The 19,229-nt window shown below is 48.5% G+C and overlaps 1 protein-coding gene across 1 annotated transcript in view; it reads right to left on the bottom strand.

The window, feature by feature from the left end:
- Fam81a (family with sequence similarity 81 member A) overlaps positions 1-13,487 on the bottom strand; it is a 36,920-nt gene extending 23,433 nt beyond the window's left edge. The window contains exon 1 of the mRNA XM_042687768.1: positions 13,473-13,487. The gene's annotated coding sequence lies outside the window, so the exon portion shown is untranslated. The remainder of the gene's footprint in view (positions 1-13,472) is intronic.
- Between the last annotated feature and the right edge of the window lie 5,742 nt (positions 13,488-19,229).

Genomic DNA, 19,229 nt, shown 5'->3' with positions numbered 1-19,229 from the left:
GTTCAAATCCAAGGACCAGCACAAAAACAAAGAATTTAATCCAGGTGCCAGTGGCTCACACCTGTAATCCTAGCTACTCTGGAGGCTACTCTGTAATCTGAGGATCACAGTTCGGAGCCAGGCCTGGCAGGAAAGTTCATGAGACTCTTACCTCCAATAAACTACTAGAAAACCGGAAGTGCCACTGTGGCTCAAGTGGTAGAGCACTTGCCTTGAGCTGAAGAGCTCAGGGACAGCACATAGGCCCAGAGTTCAAGCCCTATGACCGAAAAAAGAATTTACATGATCAATAGGAAGAAGGAGATGAATGGGGGTGATATGCTTTGTAAAACAATGTTCAATAGCTAGTAAAGAAGATGTACAGATCCTACTGCCCAATAATTCTACCACTAAGAAATACTCAAAAAAAAAAAAAATCTTTCCAAATGGGTTCATGAAGTGACATTTGCAAGAATATTTCAAGTAGGGGATGGGAAGGTGGCTCAATGGTAGAGCACTTGCCTTGCATGCCTGAGGCCCTGGGTTCAATTCCTCAGGACCACATAAGAAAAAAGCCAGAAGTGGTGCTGTGGCTCAAGTGGTAGAGCACTAGCCTTGAGCTGAAGAGCTGAGGGACAGCACCCAGGCCCAGAGTTCAGGTCCCACAACCAGACCCCCCCCCCAAAAAAGAATATTTCAAGTAGCATTGTCATTAGTAAAACAAAAAGTATGGGGTAGGGGCGGCGGGGGTGGTGGTGGTGGTGGTGGTATAGACTTCATTACAAACAACTGGATGATAAATCTACTTTGACTTAGTTATGCAGTGAAAGAATAGGCCAGACATGGTGGCTCATGCCTATAATCCTATCTATTCAGGAGGCTGAGAGCTGAGGATCATAATTCAAAGCCAGCATGAACAGGAAAGTCTGTTAGACTCTCATCTCCAATTTACCACCCAAAAGCCAGAAGGGGAAATGTGGCTTAAGTGGCAGAGCTCTAGCCTTGAGTACAAAAGCTCAGGGACAAAAAAAAAAGCTCAAGGACAGTGCCTTGGCCCCGAGTTCAAGCCCCAGGACTGGCACAAAAGGAAAAAACAAACAAACAAACAAAAAACTAGATGACTGGGAAGGTGGCTCAGTGGTAGAGTGCTTGCCTAGCATGCATGAGGCCCTGGGTTCCCTTCCTCAGCACCACATAAGCAGAAAAAGCCAGAAGTAGCACTGTGGCTCAAGTGGTAGAGTGCTAGCTGAAGAGCTGAGGGACAGTGCCCAGGCTCAGAGTTCAGGCCCCATCTCTGACCAAAGCGGGGGGAAAAAAAGCCAAGAAACAAGGTTACCTCTGGGTTTAATTAAAACCAATGTGCTTCCATTTCCCCCTGTGGGCACATAATGAGGCTTGGATCTTGTCTGTTCTTCAAAGCTAGGACGCTGGCCTGAATTACCTGTCCCCAAGGACCAGGCTGGTGGCATAGATACAGTGCCACCGGCACAGAGGTAATACCTTACATTCTTCCACAGGGTCTCGGGTCTACTCAGCCCTTTGGGACCATGGCCTTGATCCCACGTAGCAAGGCTCTCATTTTTCCTTTGCTCCTGTTACATTCGCCACAGGAACTTCAAGGCTGGCGGGGGAGCCACGGGTGGGGTGATTGTGTTTGATTCCTAAGAAATGAGTTTCCGAAAGCTCCAAACATGCCCAGTCATCTACCCACCAGCGCAGTGGTTTTGCTGCCTGTCTGACAAGATCCTGTCATTCTTCAATCTTATGCCTGTCCTCTATTGGGTCCGCAGAGATTCACAAACAAACCCTCCGAGATGAAGGACTCATAGCTCATATCCCTTACCCCCCCCCACCTCCCTTTCTCCAGAGCATGGAGTGTTCATGTCTTTTTGGAGAACCCCTGGGAAAACAGATCGGTTTTCCTTCTCTGCCTATTAGTAACAGCTAGTTGGAAATGCTATTTAAATCTCCTATTGTTATTTGAACTTTTGGGGGATGATGTCTGCCCAGCTGAGCTGCTCCGGGGTGGCTGGCGAGAATCACATCCCACGTGAGCCTGTGTCTCCCATAAAAAGGCAAGGGCTCTTCTCAGAGTTTTTGTTGTTGTTGTTGTTGTTTGCTTGTTTGGTTGGTCTGGTGGGCTCAAGGTGAGTGCTCTAGCACTTTGAGCCACAGCAACACTTCCCATAGTTTGGTGGTTCACTGGAGATAAGAGTCTCACAGATTTTCCTGTCTAGGCTGGTTTTGAACTGGGATCCTCAGATCTCAGCCTCCTGAGTAGTGGAGCCACCAGCCAGGCTCATTTGCCCTTTATTTGTCTAATTTGTAAAATCTCCTTGCTTTATTTTTATTTATTTATTTATTTTTGGTCCAGTCATGGGGCCTGAACTCTGGGCCTGGGCACTGTCCCTCAGCTCTTCAGCTCAAGACTAGCGCTCTACCACTTGAGCCACAGCACCACTCACAGCTTTTTTCTTTTTGCTTATGGGGTGCTGAGGAATTGAACCCAGGGCCTCATGCATGCAAGGCAAGCACTCTACCACTGAGCCACCTTCCCAGCCCCCTCCTTGCTTTATTTTTATTTATTTATTTTTTATTGTGAAAATACTGTCCAGAGGGGTTACAATTACATGGGCAAGATAATGAGTACATTTCATATCAAGCATTGTAGCCTGCTCCTTTGTTTCCCCTTCCCATATTTTCCCATCCTCCCCCCACCCCCCTCCTTGCTTTAATAATTGAGTTGTTCTGACCAATGACATGGGTAACTCAAAGTGCCACTCAGGCTTCTGAGCTTGACAGATTATTCCAGGTTACTCCTACCCAGCAGGCCTAGATATTCACACATCCCTTCATCCACAGCAGAAAAGAAGAGCTTGAATATTACTTTTTTTCTTTGTGCCAGTCCTGAGGCTTGAACTCAGGGCCTGGGTGCTGTCCCTGAACTTTTGTGCTCAAGGCTAGCACTCTACCACTTGAGCTACAGCTCTACTGGCTTCTTGCTGGTTAGACATAAAAGTCTAAGACTTTCCTGCTCAGGCTGGCTTTGAATTTTGACCTTCATATTTCAGACTCCTGAGTGGCTAGGATAATAGGCGTGAGCCACTGGCACCCAGCCTTAATATTACTTTTATTGGGGCTTGGAAGGTGGCTCAGTGGTAGAGTGCTTGCCTTGCATGCCTGAGGCCCTGGGTTCGATTCCTCAGCACCACATAAGCAAAAAGAATAAAAGCCAGAAGTGGCGCTGTGGCTCAAGTGGTAGAGCGCTAGCCTTGAGCTGAAGAGCTGAGGGACAGTGCCCAGGCCCAGAGTTCAGGCCCCATGACCAGACCAAAAAACAAACAAACAACTAAACAAAAATATTACTTTTATCGATGTCTATATTTGGCAACTTCTCTTTCTAGCATGAGAGAATGCACAATCGCAAATGTTAAAAAGTGAATCTACCAAATGCAATGGCAAGAACAGAAGAACCACAAATGTATATGTGTGTATGTATATATATGTCAGTGTGTATGTATGTAGGCTCAGGCATGCAATTCTAGCTATTCAGAAGGCTGAGATCTGAGGATCTCAGTTTAAAGCCAACTTGGGTGGGAAAGTTCATGACATGTATCTCCAATTAACCATCAAAGAAGCTGGAAATGGAACTGTGGCTCAAGCGGTAGAGTGCTAGCCTTGAGCAAAAAAAAAAGCTCAGGGTCAGCACCCAGGCCCTGAGTTCAAGCCTCAGGACTGGCACAAAACAAACAAACAAACAACAACAACCACAACAAAAACTGGTGCAAACTCTAGGTACACCCCCCAGATATTTTTAGGGTTTACAAAAAGGCATACCTTTCTCTTCTTCTTCAGGCAGGATGTTAGGTGTGAGACTTTGAGGGTATATCCCAGATGTATGTCCAATTAAAAAGTTTAAAAAGCCGGGCGCTGGTGGCTCACGCCTGTAATCCTAGCTACTCAGGAGGCTGAGATCTGAGGATCGCGGTTCAAAGCCAGCCCGGGCAGGAGAGACCGTGAGACTCCTATCTCCAATAAACCACCAGAAAACTGGAAGTGGCGCTGTAGCTCAAGTGGTAGAGCGCTCGCCTTGAGCTGAAGAGCTGAGGGACAGCGCCCAGGCCCAGAGTTCAAGCCCCACGACCGACAAAAAAAATAAAATAAAATAAAATAAATAAAAAGTTAAAAAAAACGAGGGCTCAGAGGAAAGTCTCAGCCCCTAGCTGCCGCCCTTTTCCCCACACACAGAGGGAAGGCTACACTCCCCTGGCCACCCTGGGAGTCTCAGAGAGATGCTTTTATTTGGAGCAACAACTTGAGAGCTCAGCACATTAATTTTATAACTATTTAGAGAGATCAGGGGAGGACTCTTGAGCCCTTCCAGAGATAATTAAAAATGAGAGCAAAAGAAAAAAGAAAGATATCTGAAATAAACAAATAGAACAAGCCAAAGGCAGCAGGGGTTTGTGAATAACATCTTCCCGGTTAAACAATTTTAAGAATTCCATAACGCAAATGCAACCCCCACACATTCTCTCCTACACAAACACGCTCATCATTTAAGCCACACTCAAGAGCTGCAGCCTGCCTCTCCTTCAGGAGTGACATCACTCAGAGAAGACATCATTTCTACCAAAGCATCAAGGAGCAGACCGCTGACCGCTAGCCAGCAAGGGCACACATGTCCAGTAGGTCCTGATCATCTATCTCAATGAAACTCCCAAAGATCTGATGTGTGACTCTAAGAACCAATGTTGGATGAGCAAAGGACTAAAAAATCTGGGCCATCTGAACACCCTGTCTAGCAGGACTTTCTCAGTGACCTTCGGTCTGCTATTCCAGAAGGAAGTTGTTATGATGAGCCAAGCATCAATGGCTTAGGCCTGTCATCCTAGCTACTTAGGAGGCTGAGATCTAATGATCCAGATTCAAAGCCAGCCTAGGACTGGAAACTCTGAGCAACTCTTATCGCATATTAACCAGTAAAATGCTCCAAGCAGAGCTATGGATCAAGTGGTAGAACACCAACCTTGAGAAAAGAAAGAAAGAGAGAGAGAGAGAGGAAAGGAAGGAAGGAAGGAAGGAAGGAAGGAAGGAAGGAAGGAAGGAAGGAAGGAAGGAAACAGGCTAAAGGACAGAGCCCAGGCCATGAGTTCAATCTCTAGTACCTGTGTCCATGCACATGAGCAGATACACACACACACACACAAAGAGGTCATTATATCCCATGAATCATTTTGTTATCGTGAATAACTACATTAAAAAAAAAAAAAATACCAGAGTAGCTGGAGATAGAGTTCAGTGTTAGAGGACTTGCTTCCCATGCTTGAAGCCCTGAGTTCAGTCCCCAAAGTAGGATAAAATAATATGTCAAGAACTACTGAGCCATGAGGGAAAAAAATCAAGACCAGTGTTAAAAAGCAACTGAAAAGCCATGTGTGCCAATAACTCCCACTCAGGAGGCTGAGATCTGAGGATTGTGGTTCAAAGCCAGCCCAGACAGAAAAGGTCCTAAGATTCTTTTCTCCTATTAACCACCAGAAAGTGGGAAGTAGAGCTGTGGGCTTAAGTGCTAGAGTGCTAAACTTGAGCATAAAAGCTCAGGGACAGCGCCATGCCCTGAGTTCAGTACAAAAATGAAGTAAATAAAAATTAAAAAGTGATAGCATTTCCTCAGTAATGATTACTTGTGTTTTTTTTTTTTTTTTTTTGGGGGGGGGTCTGGTCATGGGGCCTGAACTCTGGGCCTGGGCGCTGTCCCTCAGCTCTTCAGCTCAAGGCTAGTGCTCTACCACTTGAGCCACAATGCCACTTCTGGCTTTTTTCTTTTTGCTTATGTGGTACTGAGGAATCCAACCCAGGGCCTCAGGCATGCAAGACAAGCACTCTACCACTGAGCCACCTCCCCAACCCCGATTACTTGTTTTTATATTTAAAAAGTTATGGGGCTGGGCGCTGGTGGCTCACGCCTGTAATCCTAGCTACTCAGGAGGCTGAGATCTGAGGATCACAGTTCAAAGCCAGTCCGGGCAGGAGAGACCGTGAGACTCCTATCTCCAATAAACCACCAGAAAACCGGAAGTGGCGCTGTAGCTCAAGTGGTAGAGTGCTCGCCTTGAGCTGAAGAGCTGAGGGGCAGCGCCCAGGCCCAGAGTTCAAGCCCCACGACCGACAAAAAAAAAAAATGTTATGGGGCTGGGAAGGTGGCTCAGTGGTAGAGTGCTTGCCTTGCATGCCTGAGGCCCTGGATTCGATTCCTCAGCATCACATAAGCAGAAAAACCCAGAAGTGGTGCTGTGGCTCAAGTGGTAGAGTGCTAGCCTTGAGAGAAAGAGCTGAGGGAGAGCGCCCAGGCCCAGAGTTTAAGCCCCATGACCAACAAAAATAAATAAATAAACAAACAAATAAATAAATAAGTTATGGCAAGCTGGGCATTGGTGGCTCACACTTGTAACCCTAGCTATTCAGGAAGCTAAGATCTGAGAATCATGGTTTGAAGCCAGCTCTAGCAGGAAAGTCCATGAGACTCTTATCTCCAATAAGCTACTCAAAAAGCCAGAAGTGGGGCTGTGATTCAAGTAATAGAGCTCTAGTCTTGAACAAAAGAAGCTCAGGGACAGTGCCCAGTTCAAAACCACACAACCAAAAAAACCTCCAAAAACTCAGAAAAAGGGGGGAAAAAGCTTCAAGAAGTTAAAAAAAAGGTTCAATGTAGACTTTGCATATGACATAAAGATAGCAAAAATATAATTTAAATTTAAAAAAATAAAATAGAGCTGGATGCCAGTGGCTCACACCTGTAATCCTAGCTACTTAGGAGTCTGAGATCTGAGGACTGCAGTTGGAAGCCAGCCCAGGCAGGAAAGTCCCTGTGAGACTCTTATCTAGAATTAACTACTCAAAAAACCCAAAAGTAGCACTGTGGCTCAAAGTGGTAGAGTGCTTAGCCTTGAGTAAAAGAGCTCAGAGAGGAGCTGGGGATGTGGCTTAGGGGTAGAGTGCTTGCCTTGCATGCATAAAACCCTGGGTTCTACTCCTCAGTACCACATACACAGAAATAGCCAGAAGTGGCACTGTGGTTTAAATGGTAGAATGCTAGCCTTAAGCAAAAGAAGCACAGGGACAGTGCCCAGGCCCTGAGTTTAAGCCCCAGAACTGGCACACAAAAAAGGAGCTCAGAGGGGCTGGGAAGTTGGCTCAATGGTAGAGTGCTTGCCTCACATGCATGAGGCCCTGGGTTCGATTCCTCAGCACCACATAAGCAGAAAAAAGCTGGAAGTAGTGCTGTGGCTCAAGTGGTGTTAGCCTTGAGCGGAAGAGCTGAGGGACAGCATCCAGGCCCAGAGTTCAGAGTTCAAGCCCCATAACCAACAACAACAACAAAAAAGGAGCTCAGAGACAGCACCCAGGTCCAGAATTCAAGCCCCACAATTGACAATAAACAAATAGATAAATAAAATAGAAAGAAGGAGACTATTAGTAGGGGGTGGGTAGAAGAAATGGGGGAGGACAATGGAACGGGTAACAATGATCAAGTTGCATTGTCCTCACAGACTGACATATTGAATGGTAAGCCAACCTTTGTACAACTAACTACTTAAAGATAATAAAAATATAACTTTTTTTTAAAAAGTGAAAAGAAGAATGATTAAGAGGCAGGACCAACTGGGGGAGAGAGAGAGAGAGAGAGAGAGAGAGAAGGTGACATGGTCCAAAAACAGATGTACTGTTTATCTGACTTATTGAACTGTAGCCCCTCTGTACATCACTTTTATAATAACAATAAAACATTAAGGGAAAAAAAAAATAAAAGGCAGGATCCGCAGGTAGAGGGGAATACCAGCAGGCCAGCAGGTGGTAGGTGGAGGAAGGGAAGGCAGTATGGCCAGCCCACAGAAAGAGAGCAGACAACAAATAGAACAGGTAGCAGGGGGCTGTGCAGGAAAAAGTGAGCTTGCAAGAAGACTTTTCTCACATTCAGCTGCTCATTTGGGGTGTGAAGAGCTAGACGGGCCATTTTAATATGCTATGTTAGGCCTTCCCTATTCTATCTGTGTGTGTGCGCGTGTGCGCCAGTACTGAGGCTTGAACTCAGGGCCTGGGCTCTGTCCCTAAGCTTCCTTTGCTCAAGGCTGGTGCCCTATTACTTGAGCCACAGCTCAAGTAACTTCCAGCTTTTGTGGGGTTTGTTTATTGGAGCTAAGAGTCTCACAGCCTTTCCTGCCCAGGTGTGGCTTTGAACCAAGAGTCTCTGATCTCAGCCTCCTGAGTATTTAGGATGACAGGCGTGAGCCATTGGTGCCTGGCTCACTCTATTTTTTTTTCCAATTAAATAAGTTCATTTTGGGGGGGGGGTCTGGATAGCTATTGAAAATTAAGATACCATTAGGGAAAATCATTTCTTGCCCTTACAACAGGGAGATGCCTTTTCAACATTATCCACCACTTTAGTGAAAGGTGCTATTTTGAGCCAACACCCACCTGATCATGGAAGGTCTGGGTCTCACATGGAAGCTCACACCAGACCGGAAGCTTGCAGGCTACTCCTGGTCATCCTGCGCTCCTGGTCAGCCTGCACCCTGGCTGAGTGATTGAACCAAACGCTTGAATCCAGTGAGCAGATATTCACTTGCATCTCTGGAGTGAGCGCTGAGCAAGCCACAGCCCCCGCATCACAGGAGATCCAGCTTCATCAACAAACAACATCAGCCAGCCACCGTGTGCGGGAGCGGAGGGGCTGGGAAAGAACCAGGCCTGGAGGGTATGAATATGCCAGAATGTGAACTAAGTGAATCCAGAGCAGCATGAGGAAAGATGAAAGGGGAGAGGATGCAGAACCAAGTGACAAGGAGCCAGCACAGTCAGGTGCTGTGGCTCACGCCTGTAAGCCTAGCTACCCAGGAGGCAATCTGAGGATCGCAGTTCAAAACCAGCCTGGGCAGGAAGGTCTGTGAGACTCTAGTGAATCACCAGAAAAGTGGAAGTGGAGCTGTGGCTCAGAGTGGTAGAGCACTAGCTTTGAGCAAAAGAACTCGGGGACAGTGTTCAAGCCCCATGACAGACCAAAACCAATAAACAGAGGAAGAAGATGGAGAATAGGCTTAGCAGGTACAAGGCCCCAAGTTGCACCCTCAATACTGAAACACAGAACGAAAAAGCAAGAAGCAGCAGGCACAGGAAAGAAGGAAGACACTGAAGGAGATCTTGCATGAAGAGCCTCAGCACTCAGCTGACCAAGGGACGTGGGTGTGTGAGGAGTACTGTCAGTACAACCCACAGTGTGGAAGCATGGGCCGAGACCAGAGTGACAGCCCAGAACCCTGAACTGCCCTGCGGGGGACAACATGCCAGCCAGCCTAGTCAGAGGGCAGCCTTCCATAACATTCCACTCAAGAGACAGAACAGAGAGGGAGCTGCCCCGGATGAATAGATATGGAAGAAGGGTGAGATGGGAGGCTGAGGCAGGAATGGGAGTTGGAGCCAGCTTGAGCTACACAGTAAGTCTCCATCTCAAAATAAATACATAGCTAGGCATTCAGGTGGCTCATGCCTGTAATCCTAGCTACTCAGGAGGCTGAGATCTGAGGATCACAATTCAAAGTCAGCCCAGGCAATGAAGTTCATGGGAGTCTTATCTCCAATTAGCCAGCAAAAAGCTCAAAAGAGATGCGGTTCAAGTGGTGGAGAGCACAAAGCTTTGAGCAACAAGCTAAGGGACAATGCTCAAGCCCTGAGTTCAAGCCCCAGGACCAGCACCAACAAACAAATGGAAGGAAGGAAGGAAGGAAGGAAGGAAGGAAGGAAGGAAGGAAGGAAGGAAGGAAGGAAGGAAGGAACAGAGGAAAAGGGACACAGAAGCTAAAGCAATGTTGAAACCTGTACCCCCAAAAAAGTCATGTTTTGTTTTTTAACAGCTTTTGTTTTTTAACATATAAAGGATGTTATTAGGACAACTGGTGACAGCTGGATAAAGGCTGTAGATTCTGTAATAGCACTAATTCAGTGTTAATTTCATGATTTTGACATCTATTGTACAAAAACAGTCCTTTTAAGGAAGGAAATGTATACTGGAGCATTTGGAAAAGTAAAAGTATATTACATCTACATTATTCTAAAGTGGTTCAGGAAAAATTACTATATAGGCTGGGAAGTTGGCTTAGTGGTAGAATGCTTGCCTAGCAGGCATGAAGCCCTGGGTTCGATTCCTCAGTACCACAGAAACAGAAAAAGCCAGACTCAAGTGGTAGAGTGCTAGCCTTAAGCAAAAGAAGCTCAGGGACAGTGCCTAGGCCTTGAGTTCAAGCCCCAGGACTGGCAAAAAATAAATAAAATTACTATATATATGTACACACATTGACATCTGTGTATGTACCATATATTCTTCTTCCCATATTGCTAGATAGTAGGAAAGATAAAAGCCAGAGTAGTTAGGGGCTGGGAAGGTGGCTCAGTGGTAGAGCACTTGCCTTGCATGCCTGAGGCCCTGGGTTCGATTCCTCAGCACCACATAAGCAAAAAAGAAAAAAAGCCGGAAGTGGCGCTGTGGCTCAAGTGGTAGAGCACTAGCCTTGAGCTGAAGAGCTGAGGGACAGTGCCCAGGCCCAGAGTTCAGGCCCCACGACCGGACCCAAAAAAAAAAAAAAAAAAGCCAGAGTAGTTAAAGTTAATTATGTAGAGCATTAAATTGAAATGTATATCAGAATTATTCAAGTTATTCCTAAAACTTTTCTGCAAATCTGAATTCTTTCAGGGCCATTATTTATGAATGGAGAACACAGTTGGATGCCAGTGGCTTACACCTGTAATCCTAGCTACTCAGGAGGCTGAGATCTGAGGATCACAGTTCAAAGCCAGCCCAGGCAGGAAAGTCCGCGAGACTCTTATCTCCAATAAACCACTAGAAAACTGGAAGTGGCGCTGTGGCTCAAGTGGTAGAGCACTTGACTTGAGCTGAAGAACTGAGAGACAGTACCCAAGCCCAGAGTTCAAGCTCCACAACTGACAAAAAAAAAAAAAAGGAGGGAGGATGGAAGGAAGAACACAGCTTGGATGAACAGGGAGTCACGATTCCCAGTTAAACACTGAATAAAATCTGGGGGGAGGTGAGGAGGAGGCTGAGCAAACCAGGGTTGAAGGCCCAGTTCCAAGGTCAGGTAGCCAGCCAGAGTCCTTTCTCAGATTGGCCTCTTCCAAACAACGACTCCCCTAATGTATTCTTATTTCCCTCAACTTCAGTCTCTTTACCTTAAGTAACAATAAAAAGACTTGGACCTCAAGCTGAGCACCAGTGAGTGGTTCACATCTATAATTCTAGCTGCTCAGGAGACAGATCTGAGGATCACAGTTCAAACCCAGCCCAAGCAGAAACACATCTATGAGACTTTCATCCCCAATGAACCAGCAAAAAGCCAGAAGTGGAGCTGTGACTCAAGTAGTAGGGCACCAACTATGAACGAAAAAGCTAAGGGACAGTGCCCAGATCCTGAGTTCAAGCCCCAGGACACCCCCCCACACACACACACAGAGCCCCCAGAGAAATTAAAGAGAGCATAAATTTGCAGTGTAAAAAAGTGGGAAGGTGTTGGGTGACTTTCTCCTGGATAATTTGGCAAGCAGTGGGGGCAGAACGTGGAATGGGAGTGGGGTGAAGGGGGCCTGGCCACAGAGCTGCAGCATGAGAAGCTAATGTGTCACAACAAAGGATTCCAGATTCGATACACTCCAAGTACAGACAGGGAGCGGGGAAGGGCTCCGTGGGGAAGGGACTCAGCCACAGCAGGTGGAAAGACTCAGCCAAACAGGCAGAAGTCCAAGCTCCAGATCTCAAGAGAAGAAAAATCCTGGCCCCACATTGAGCTTGTGGGAGATTTTCATGGTTGAAGTAAAGTGAACATGGAGCCATCAGAGGGGATGTTGGCCAATTTCAAGGTCAGGGAATGAAGAGAGTCCAATGTCACTAGCAAGAAGCAAGCATTAGAATAGCTGCAAGAGCCGGGCACCAGTGCCGACACCTATAATCCTACATACTCAGGAAGCTGAGATCAGGAGGATGGAGATCGAACGCAATTCCAGGCAAAAAAACGTGTAAGATTCCCATCGCCGATTAAAACAGGTTAGAAGTATGGCTCAAAGAGTAAAGCACCAGCCAAGTAAGCTGAGCAAGTATGAAGCCCTGAGCTTAAACACCAACACTGACAAAAAAAGAAAATGTGTGTGTGTGTGTCCTCTGCTATTTCTCCTTTTGAGGGTTTGGTTTTTAAATGAGTTTTTTTCTAGGGTCTAACCCCACCCTGATGTGTGTGTGTGTGTGTGTGCGTGCGCGCATGTGCACGTGTGTGCATGCACACATGCATGCCAAGGCTAAGTAAGGCTCTACCACTTGAGCCACAGCTCCATTTCTGGCTTTTTGCTGGTTAATTGGAGATAAGTGTCTCATGGACTTTCCTGCCCAGGATGGCTTCAAACCACAATCCTCAGATCTCAACCTCTTGAAAAGCTAGGGTTACAGGCATGAGCCACCAGCCTTGGGCTAAAAAACTCTTACTTAAAAAAGCAAGCTGCTTAGAAGAGAGCTCCTAGGGATTCAGTGTCTAGTATTATTTTAGATTACGCCTATGAAATAATTTCTAGCCCTTGCATGCAGACTTTAAACTGAAAGTGCGCATGCGTGCACACATATGCACACACACACACACACACACACACACACAACCTCAGGCGCATTGAAGAAATGACTCACTTAATTTGCTGCTGCCTGCCACTACTGGGTTTTGATTTTACCTGTTCAGACACAAAGTTTCCTATTAGATCAACTGCAGGAAAGAAGAACTTAAGGAACAGTCGCCCTGATTTTCTTCCCGACTTCAGGGCACCAACGTGTGCATCTTCCCAGGCCACGGTGACCACTCACTGACCTAACTCCCCCCCCCCCCCCAAATAGAAACGTCTCTTGCTACTTTGGAAGCCAGTTAATGGAAACCCCTTGCAGAACAAATGAACATGGGTAGATCTTACATCTCTCCACTGCCCGCAGAACAGTACTTGCAAGACAGACAGACAGAAACAGAGACAGACAGACAGAGACAGGGAGAAGCAAATGCACAGAACGCAAACGCCTCCTTGCAGAGATGAAAAGGAAGAGGCGAAGGAGCGGAACGGTTCACCTGCCCAAGGTCAAGGGGTTGTGGGTGCCCAGGCTGACTCCCCCTTCTCCGCACCCCGAAGCGGCCCCGGGGCCTCCCCGCTGCTGCTCGCATGCAACGCAGCCGCTGCCAGGTGCGCTCCGTGCCCAACTTCACCCCTCGGCGTCAGCGTGCGCTTAACCCTCCCGCGGGCAGCGGGGCTCACGCGGAACTCGGGGAGCCCCGTGTGCTCCCGGCCCCCCCCCCCCACGTCGCCCGGTGCCCATCTATCCACAGAGGGGCGGCTCCAAGGTCACCGGCGACCGGCAGGGGCAGGACGCCCCGCCGAGGGGCGCCGGGCGCAGCACTCACCGGCCCCAGGGGTGGGCGCCCTTGGAGTACCCATGTCCTCGGCCCGCGGGTCCGGGTGCGGTGGCCGGGCTGCTGGCGCGGGCGGGGCGGGCTGTGCGGGGCACCCGGGTGCGGTGCCCGCGCCGCGGGGAAGCGCCGTCCAATCAGCGCGCGCCTGGGTTCCCGGCTCCGGCGGGAAGGGAGGGGGAGGCGGGAGGAGGGAAGAGGGCTGGGGAGGAGGGAGACGGGGAGGAGGGAGGGGAGGAGGGAGAGGGAGGCCAGGGGTGGGCAGGAGGGAGGGGAAGGGGAGGAGGAGGAGAGAGGAGGGGGAGGAGGGGAGTCAAGGAAAGGGGAAGGAGGGAGGGGAGAGGGGGGAGGGGAGGCAAGGGGAAAGAGGAGGCGGGGGAGGGGGGGAGGGAGGCTGGGGGGGGGGTCTCGGGCCGCCCGTCTTCCGGGCGCGTTGCCTGGACGCCGTTGCCGTGGCAGCGGAGCCCGAGGCTTTCCCCGCGCACCGGCGCCCGGCCCGGCGCCGCCCCATCCTCCACCGCGTTCCCAACACCCCAAAAATAGCCTCTCGGCGGCGGCGGCGGCGGCTGGTTCCCCGCAGAGCTCGCCTCCCCCCCTCCCTCCTCCCTCCTCCTCCTCCTCCTCCTCCTCCTCCCTGCACCCCGGAGTTGGTGGGCGGGGATTTCGCTTCTATTGGAAAAATAAATCCTGTCGTGATGGCAGAGGTATAGGGGTGGCGAGGGTCATCACCCGGGGCTGGGGAGGGGGGGATCGCCCTTTACCTCTCTCCCAGGTCCCCTGCACCCCCCAGTTTACTAAACCACGGCCCCTCCCCCGCCGCATCTTTGCAGACGCCCCACACCTGTGCAGGTGAAGGGCGCCAAGCACCTTCCCTCCCATCAGCCCTGGCCCCGCGGCCCTCTTCTCTCCCCCCCCACACACTCCCACCCCGGGGATGGGGTCTTGAGTGCCCAGGAAGGATGCTGCACCCCCATTTCTTCCCCCGGCCCTTCCCGCTCCCCTCCCGCCTCCCCGGGAGGCAGTCTTGTGTTTCCCCTTCCCACCTGGCTCTCCGCCGTGTTGGGAGTCACTTTCGAATTTTGCTTCCTCTCCGTGGGGTGGGCGGGATTTAAGGGGAGTCCGGGAGGGAACCCCACCTTTGCCCGCCTCCTGGATCTGGTTCATACCTCATAATCCGGTGCAGGACAGGTTGCAGTCTGGCTCCAAAAACTGCCTGAGTTCCTCCAACCCAGGGAAAGGAGCGTGACGCGGTAAGAAGGCGGGGAGGAGGGGAGATTGGGGGGGGAGGGGGGTAATGAAGTCAGAGTTGGAATCCTCACCCCAGCCCCAGCCATCATCTGTGTGCGGTATTCCGCAGCAGTTCTCCAAGTGTACCCTAAAATAATATCCCCTCCCACAAAGGGCGAATGCGTATGTCCACTGGGTGTATCTGTATGTATCTATCTTAATGCCTGCGCCAAGTGATTAGCTCTCAGACACAATGAAAACAAAACAAAAAACAAGGCAACAACCACCACCCGAGCACTGGTGGCTCAAAAAACCCATAATCCTAGTTATTCAGCGGTTTGAGATCTGAGGATCACAGTTCAAAGCCAGCATGGGCAGGAACCTCTGTGAGATTCTTTACCTTCAATGAACCACCAAAAAGCTAGACGTGGCTCACAAAGTAGAGCACCAGCCTTGAGTTCCAGCCCTAGGATCAGCACAGACAAACAAACAAAAAACCACTCTTCTCCCCTGGAGCTTACAACCTGACATTTGTTAATCAAATAACCACAAAAGCACATCCTACCACCTGCTGTGACCAAGAGTCAAGGCGTTTATATCCTGTGATCTGGAGATCTGATCTGACAAATCTCTCTTCCCTCCATGATTGGGGTTTTTTCCCCCAATTCTCCATTAGATTCCCAAGGCTTGACATATAATCTGTGCTCTGCAATATACTCAATTGAATTTTCTGTCTCAGTAATGACAGGCTCACTGAATTTCTCAGTGACTTTCTGCCACTCAGAAAATACTTGAAGTATAAGCAATGTCTGGGAGCTGGTAGGTAAGCAAAAAGGACTCATTCCAAACATTGGCCCATCATGCAGAGTTCAGTGAAAGGTTCAAATTGTTATTTCCTGTTTTCAGGTAGGATTGTGCCTACCAGGATGAGGGAGGGTAGAGTAGGAAGGAAGAGGAAGAAGTAAGACATTGCACACCTGTCTTATTCCTCCCTCTCTCCTTCCTACTCCACTCTTCCTAAACCTGCTCCATCGTGACACCACATGTACTCTTGGCTTCATAGCAAGGTGACAGGGGCTCTTTCTGTTCCTCTCTCTCCCAGTTCTGATCACCCCTAAAGTGTAGCTTGGATACTTTTAGTGTTTGAGTGCGAGTTTCTGCACTCTGGCTCTGCTTTGGGCATTTTGGTGTTTAATTGGTTATAAGACTCACAAACTTAGCCGGGTGCCAGTGGCTCATGCTTGTAATCCTAGCTACTCAGGAGGCTGAGATCTGAGGATCATGGTTCAAAGCCAGCCCAGGCAGGAAACTCTTATCTCCAATAAACCACCAGAAAACTGGAAGTGGCATGGTAGCTCCAGTGGTAGAGCGCTAGCCTTGAGCTGAAGAGTTGAGGGACGGCGCTCAGGCCGGTTCATGCCCCATGACCGGCTTAAAAAAAAAAAAAAAGACTCACGAACTTTACTGCCCTGGCTGCCAGGTTCGGAAGTATGATCTTCAGATCCCAGCATCCTGAGTAACTAGGATGACAGGCATGAGCCACCAGTATCTGGCAGGTTGGATATTTTATTTACTACAGATTCCTTCCTACTCACGGGTAAGGAAGAGGAAGACCTGGAAGATGAATGGCTCTGATCACATGATACACCCCTCTACTTAAGCGGACATTTATTTCCTTTCTAAACAATTATACCTAGGCACCCATGGGTCACGCCTATCATCCTAGCTACTTGGGAAACTAAGATTTAAGGATCAAAGGTTCAAAGGCAGCAAGGCAGTAAAGTCCATGAAATTTTATCTCCAATTGGAGACAAATTTAATTACATACCTCCAGTTAGCCTACCCCCCCCCCCCAAAAAAAAGCAGAAAGTAAGTGGAATGCTGGTGGCTCATGCCTGTAATCCTAGGTACTCTCAGGAGGCTGAGGATCTTGGTTCAAAGCCAGCCAGGGCAGGAAAGTCTGTGAGATTCTCATCTCCAATAAACTGCTCAGAAAAGGCCAGAAGTGGTGCTGTGGCTCAAGTGGTTGAGTGCTAGGCGCGCGCACGCGCACACACACACACACACACACACACACACATACACACACACTCCAAAAAAGCAGAAAGTAGAGCTGTGGTTTAAGTGGTAGAACAATAGCCTTGAGTGAAAAAGAACCAAGGGCTAGAATCTAGGCCCTGAGTTCAAGCCCCAGTACTGGCACAGAACAACAACAAAACCCTTAGAATACTATCTTAGTTTTTATTATGTAATATTACTTACTGTAGCTAATATAAAATTTTTATTATTACTACTTTCCTGTAAAATCTAGTCAGAAGTATGAAGATCTCATTAATACTGACCTAACTATCTTATTACCTGAGGAGATGGAATTTGCCTCAACTCCTCATCTTACTGGTACTGCTTGCCTTGGACCAAATCCAACTACTCTTCTCCTGTCCCCCACACCCAGCTAACTTTCAGCTCCTCCCCTGCATGCTGTCCTAGGAACTCTTAACTTGGATCAATTTAGCAGCACCTAATCTAAATACCCTCTTCTATCTTCTCAAAGAACAATGCTGGGCTTTGTGGCAATACAGTTTCTGTATTGTCTTTTTTTTTTTTGTCGGTCGTGGGGCTTGAACTCTGGGCCTGGGCGCTGTCCCTCAGCTCTTCAGCTCAAGGCGAGCGTTCTACCACTTGAGCTACAGCGCCACTTCCGGTTTTCTGGTGGTTTATTGGAGATAGGAGTCTCACGGTCTTTCCTGCCCGGGCTGGCTTTGAACTGCGATCCTCAGATCTCAGCCTCCTGAGTAGCTAGGATTACAGGCGTGAGCCACCAGCGCCCGGCTGTTTCTGTATTGTCTATCTGAATCCTCTCGCCCAGCCCACTTGAGTCAGCCTACCTAACTAGGCCCCAGAAAAGCAACTGCCCTTAGGAGCCAGTGGCTCACATCTGTAATCTAAGGATCACACATGTAATCCTAGCTACTCAGGAGGCTAAGATCTGAGGATCACAGTTCGAAGTCAGACTGGGCAGAAAAGTCTGAGACTCTATCTCCAATTAACAACTGGAAGTGGAGCTGTGGTTCAATTGGTCAAATGCCAGGCTTAAGTAAAAACGCTAAAGGACATGCCTAGGGCTATAAATCCAAGACCTAGCACTCACACATAAGAAGGAAGAGAGGGAGGGAGGAAGGGAGGGAGGAAGGGGAGGAGAGAGAGGTCACAGTAGTTATGTACTAGGTGCATCTGGGTTCCAGCCTCCCTACTTCCACTGTGGAATGAAGTGGTCATCCTCCCAGTACCCATCATTGAGGATGAATGTCACCAGCACTGGCTGTGGAATTAGTGTTTGCTACCACCAGACTGGTACACTTAGTCCTTGATGTCAGTAGTTTGGCTGGTGGTGTGTGTGTGTGTGTGTGTGTGTGTGTGTGTGTGTGTGTGTGTGTTTGCCAGTCCTGAGGTTTGAACTCAGGGCCTGGGCACTGTCCCTAAGTTTCTTTTGCTCAAGGCTAGCACTCTGCCACTTGAGCCACTGTACCACTTCCAGCTTTTTCTGTCTATGTGGTATTGAGGAATCAAGCCTAGGGCTTCATGCATGCTAGGCAAGCACTCTACCACTAAGCCACCTTCCCAACCTCTCCCCAGTTATTTTTACTTATTTTATTTCTGTGATGTGCAGGGGATTAAATCGGGGATCTTGTATGCAATAGGCAAATGCTTTATCACTGTGCTGCACCCTCATTCCTGCATCAACCGCTAAGATCTCCCTTCCACCTGCCTACCCTATTCTCAGCCTCAGAGGTGGACCAGGTCCTGGCCAAGGACTTCTGCCCAAACATCTTACATCACAAGTTCAAGTTTAGTTTTTCCTATCCTATTTTTTTCTAAATTCAGTCAGAAGAGTGAGAGCCTAATGAAGCCTAGCTCAATGACTTTACTGTATGTATGGAAACTGAATTTGTAGAATTTAGTATTTAAAACTCAGAGCATAGGTCTTGGAAGGTGGCTCAGTGGTAGAGTGCTTGCCTTGCATGCATGAGGCCCTGGGTTCGATTCCTCAGCACCACATAAGCAGAAAAAGCCAGAAGTGGGGCTGAGGCTCAAGTGGTAGAGTGTTAGCCTTGAGCTGAAGAGCTGAGGGACAGTTCCCAGACCCAGAGTTCAGGCCCCATGACCGGCAAAAAAAAAAAACAAACTCAGAGCATGCTCTTTTGAAGAGGTATTGGTGACATATTCTAAGTTATTGCTAAAAATTGGTTGGAAGTTTAAAACCCAAGCATCTGCTTAAACCTCCCTGTGGGTTCTTATCTCAAAACCTAAATTCCAAGCTGCGTGCCAATGGCTCACATCTGTAATCCTAGCTACTCACAAGACTGAGATCTAAGTATCTCAGTTCAAAGTCAACCCTGGGCAGGAAAGTCAGGGAGGTTCTTATCTCCAGTTAACTACCAAAATGCCAGAAGGAGAGCTGTGGCTCAAGTGGTAGAGCATTCATTAGCCTTGAGCCAAATAAAGCTCAGGAACAGTGCCCAGGTC

This window comes from Dipodomys spectabilis, unplaced genomic scaffold (assembly GCF_019054845.1).
Source record: "Dipodomys spectabilis isolate Male_0828 unplaced genomic scaffold, ASM1905484v1 ptg000108l, whole genome shotgun sequence".
Taxonomy (NCBI): domain Eukaryota; kingdom Metazoa; phylum Chordata; class Mammalia; order Rodentia; family Heteromyidae; genus Dipodomys; species Dipodomys spectabilis.
This window is presented reverse-complemented; position numbering and strand designations above follow the sequence as displayed.